At 44.0% G+C, this 5,079-nt stretch overlaps 1 long non-coding RNA gene across 2 annotated transcripts in view; it reads left to right on the forward strand.

The window, feature by feature from the left end:
* Positions 1-505: 505 nt before the first annotated feature.
* Positions 506-5,079, forward strand: part of LOC103591820 — a 13,331-nt gene continuing 8,757 nt past the window's right edge. Inside the window, exon 1 of one of the 2 annotated variants that reach the window (XR_550618.1) lies at positions 506-908. This is a non-coding gene — a long non-coding RNA (uncharacterized LOC103591820). The remainder of the gene's footprint in view (positions 909-5,079) is intronic. The other variant, XR_550619.1, reaches the window with a different exon arrangement.

Raw genomic sequence — 5,079 nt, forward strand, 5'->3', positions numbered from 1 at the left:
ATGTCTGGCACACAATAGGTGCTTAATAGGTGGAGCTACATCATTGTGACTATTCTCCAAATGCTTATGTTGTTTTCAATCTATCCCCTTAACTTAGCTCTGGATTTGGTGATGTGTGACTTTGTATTACCTTTACCATAGTTAGCAGTAGTATAAGGATTATGTGCTTAGGCTTGGAAGTTCAGCCAGACCTAGCCTCAAATCCTGATTCCACCAGCTTACTAACTTTTTGGCTTTGCATAAATAACTTTCCTAATTGGTCCCTGTGGAAATAACAATGGGACCCGCCTTACAGATGTGTGGCATTAGAAGAAACTAAGATATCGTGCAGGGGAACTTCTTGGCCTATGGTAAACACTCAAATATTGTGGCATCCATCTTGGTGAACATTGCCATCGTGAAAGGGTGTTCACTTACCCCAAACTGTGCACTTAACATTGCCCAAAATATATTTAACAGTTCTTTTTTTTTTTTTTTTTTAAGATGACCGGTAAGAGGATCTTAACCGTTGACTTGGTGTTGTCAGCACCACACTCTCCCAAGTGAGCCACAGGCCGGCCCTTTTAACAATTCTTAACACTGTCTTAAGAGTCCTTTGAATGTCTGCAATGGTATAAAACAATGACAACCATAACTTTGTTCTTTCAAGAAAGAAAAGCTTTGGGGGAATAGCTGTGTTATTCAGAGCCAAATCTGCTGATTTGGGTAGCTGATGAGTCAAGATAATTACCTTTGGGGTCAAGAACAGTGCGCCATGAAGATGCACCCAGGAGAGGCCTTCCAGCAGAGTGTGGGCAGCAGCCATGCCCCGGGAACGAGCACTCACCCCAGTGGGCTTTTTACGTTCTTATGACTTTTTAGTGGGAAAGTGAAACCTGCCTGTGGTTAACAAAGAAATAGTTCAAAAGGTAAGAGTGAAAATCTCCCTACCACACAGGAAATCATGGATTCCACTCTCTTGTATGATTATTTGTAGCTATATATGGTCCCCCTTTTTAAAAGAAAAAAAATGGTCCCTTTTAAAAAAAAGCAAATAGGGGTCCCACGTGCATACTGTTCTGCACTGTTCTCTACCCAGTCACCACACTACTAATGAAGGTCTCCTGAGGGGACAGCTTTGAAGGACTGCCCCCCACAGAGAGGCACAGGATACCAGGAAATGCCCATGGAAGACCTTTGGAACTGATTCCCCAGTTCTCAAACACCAATGTAGCATATGATTACCCCAGCTCCTTACTCTAAAACTTCTATTTTCTGGCTGTCTGACTTTTAAACTGCTTTCTATTCACATCTACTGCCAGCTGTAGTAGTTGGACTTCTTTTAGAGGGAGGTAGGTGGGCCCTGGGGAGGAAGGAAGAGGGAGGAAAAAAAAAAAAAGAAAAGAAAAGAACAAACTTTTCATATTACAAGGGTAACTGCAAAAATGACAGCTATGTCAAAACAACAAAGTCAAGTTGAGACTGCCTCGATACCTGTGGTCAGATGGGTTTGCTCAGTAGCTCTGGCATGCATGCCCTGACCTTAGTCTCAGAGTTCAGGCACTCAAATCTGGACACACAGAGAGCATAAACGAAAATGGCAAATCTGATGAGGCCCAGGGTTCTGCTGGATTGCATTCTGGAGGATTTGAAAAATTTAGCCTTACTTTTTAAAAAGCCATAGCTCTTTGGCTTATGTCAGCTCTCCTACTGCTCATGAGTTCCTGGGATGCAAATATGCCTGTTCCTATATGCCAACATCAAGTGATCTCCATCATTAAAATATTCTACATGATTTTCCCTAAAACCCCAAGTATTATGACACATAGGATTTCAGCATCTAAACTATGTCATACCAAGGGAGATCACAAGAATTTTCTGTTGGACAATTTGCCTGATGTTTGCTGTAGAAAATGCATTCAGTGTTTGCTGAGCACCCACTTTCACCGAACCTGTGCTAGGCACTAGGATGCAGAGTGAGACAGCTTTGTCCAGAAGCTTACAGAGCTCTCTGGCCAGAAAACTGGGGATACTACGATGGGGCATTTTAATAACAACTGACCATAGACAGCTTTTCTATGACCTAGAATTCAAGGAACCAAGGGACACTCCATGTTCAAAGGTAAAATCTCCAGGGCAGCTACCAACTGGATTTGAAAGCATATGACAAGAAGGAAAGGGTGCTTATTCATTAGTTGAACATTTGTGTTGTTTACACTTTTTTTGGCTGTTATGAATAATGCTGCTATGAACATTTATGTATAAGTTTTTGTGTGGACATATATTTTCAGTTCTCTTGGGTTTATAACTATGAGTGTAATTGCCAGATCATATGGTGACTGTATGTTTAATCTTTTGCTGAATTGCCAAACTATTTTCCAAAGTGGCTGCACCATTTTATATTCCCACCAGCAAATGGATGAGAATTCCAGCTTCCCCACATCCTCATCAATTATTTTCTCGTTTTTTTAAAAAATAATTTGTTTTATTTATTGAATCAAAATTGATTATACATATTTTGGGGGTTCAGCATTGAGATATGTTGATCAAATCAATATGTTGATCAAATCAAAACAATACTAGCATATGTATTGTTATAAATTGTAATTATTCTTCATGCCCCTTGTCCAATCTCTCCCCTTCCCCCACATTCTCCCCCTTCTGTTTACCCTAGATTTCTTCTCTCCTGAAAGAATAATGGTTACTCTTTTAATTTGTTGCCTAGATGATCTGTCTAATGCTGACAGGTGTGATCAGGTCCCCCAATTTTATCATAGAGCAGACGCTTCTTCGGTCACTCTAAAATGGGCTTTGTGGAGAGAGACATCCTCTTCTTTCCTTTATCTCTGCTGGTGACTCTCCTTGTGTGAATGTATTCCAGTGGTTGGCAGACCATCTGCATGGTGGTTGTGGTGTCTGGCTGCTTTTGCGACAGCCATGGTTATTGTGGTGGCTGTGGTGGGCCATTCACATGGAGGCAATGTTTTTGGCATGCTCCTTGGTGCTGGTGGTATGCCTGGTTGTGGGGTGTGTCTGGTCCCCTTCTCCATGCCTCTGTTTCCTGGGCAGGCCCCAAGGTGCTGGTGCAGTGTGCCTGGTTGAGGGAAGGGGGTCCACTCCCCGGCTCCATGCTTCAGGTCACCAGACAGGCCCTGAGGTGCTGGAGCAGTGTATCTGGTTGTGGGAGGGGGTCCAGTACACTTCTCCAAACCTGAGATTCCCAGGCGGGCCCCGAGGCACTGGCACAGTGTGCCTGGTTGTGGGAGAGGGGTCTGATCCCCTTCTCCATGCCTTGGGTCCCTGGGTGAGCCCCGAGGTACTGGTGGTATGCCTGGGCCAGAACTTATTTTTTGTCCTTTGTGTACTTCTAAAACGGGGGAACTTCCTGTGGGAACCAGTACTTAAGCTGCATAATTGCACTAAATTGCTGCTTTGCTGCTGATTCCCTAGGGAAGGCTTTTTGTGCAGATTAGGGTTTAATGGTTGACCTTATAGGTACTTCCGGATCTCCAGAGACCCAGTGGATCTGTGTTGTGTAGAATCTCTTATCTGGGCCTGAGTTTTTTCATCAAACTGCACCCCATGCAATTCTGCATTCCTGAACAGTCTCCTGAGTGGTCCTGTGCTGATTGGAGGGCAGATTGGCTGTCCTTGCTGTGTCCCAGTGTTCCTCTGGTGGGCCCGTCTCCCCCACCGCCCATGCTCCAAATGCTTCCCATGGAATGGGCCCCGTGCCGGTCCTTTGCGATGACTCACCGGCCTCTGAATGTGGCTCCCTTTTTCAGCTGTTCTGGCTCCTTACTCCTGCATGGGTCCACAGGAACCCTATTAGTGGTCTTGCTGTCCTGGGGGCCACCAAGGCCCTCTTCTCCCCTGCCGCCTTCAAGTAACTCCATCTGAAGGGCACAGCTGCAGCTTCTGCCAGCTCCTGATCCATGTGCTCAGCAGCTGGAGACTTAAAGCAGCCACAGCCCAAAACACTCAGAGCAGTATTTTCTTTCTCTCATCATGGTTTCTCCCACCTTCATGAACTCTGTAGGTCTCTCCTCCTCTTCCTCTGAGCTCCAGCGGCCCCAGCTTGGCTGATGTTACATTTTTATAGTTGTAAATTGGTTGATTTGTGGGAGAGAGCGATGCTGGGAACTGTCTATTCTGCCATCTTGACCAGAACCTGGGAGGTGTGTTTCTTCTCTTTGTTTTTTATTGTTGTTATAGCCATTCTAGTGGATGTGAAGTGGTATCTCATTGTGGTTTTGACTTACATTTCCCTGATGGCTAATGATGTTGAGCACCTTTTCATATTCTTGTTGTCCACTTGTATCTCCTCTTTGGACAAATGTCTACCCAGATCCTTTGCCCATTTCTCAAATTGGGCTGTTTGTCTTTTTATTATGGAGTATGCATTCTTTATAAATTCTGGATATAAGTTCCTTTGATATATGATTTGCAGAAATATTCTCCCATTTTATGCGTTGTCTTTTCACTTTTTTTTTTCTTCTTGGTGGCTGGCTAGTGTGGGGATCCAAACCCATGACTTTGGTGTTACTACCACAACGCTCCTCCAAGTGAGCTAACTGGCAAGCCCTTTTTCACTTTCTTTAGGGTATCCTTTGAAACACAATAGTTTTTAATTTTGATAGAATCTAGTTTATTTTTTCTTATGTTGCTTGTGTTTTTGGTGTCATATCTAAGAATCCATTGCCTAATCCAAGATTTACTCCTATGTTTTCTTCTAAGAGTTTGACGGCATATGGAATTATTTTTGTATATGGTGTGAGATAGTAGTCCAGAATCATTCTTTTGCATATGACTACCCAGTTGTTTCAGCTTCACTTATTGAAAAGACTATTCTTTTTCCCATTGGATGGTGTTGGCACCCTCGTCAAAAACCAGTTGAACTTTGGTAACAATAATAATATATCAATATTGGTTTATCATTTGTAACAAATATGCCACACAAGTGCAAGATGATAATACTAGGGGAAGGGCCGGCCCGGTGGCGCACTGCTACAGTGCACCGCTTGGGAGTGCGGCAGCACTCCCGCCGAGGGTTCGGATCCCACATACAGACCGGCAGCTCACTGGCTGAGCGAGGTGTGG

This window comes from Galeopterus variegatus, unplaced genomic scaffold (genome assembly GCF_000696425.1).
Source record: "Galeopterus variegatus unplaced genomic scaffold, G_variegatus-3.0.2 Scaffold1035, whole genome shotgun sequence".
In the NCBI taxonomy this organism is placed as follows: Eukaryota; Metazoa; Chordata; class Mammalia; order Dermoptera; family Cynocephalidae; genus Galeopterus; species Galeopterus variegatus.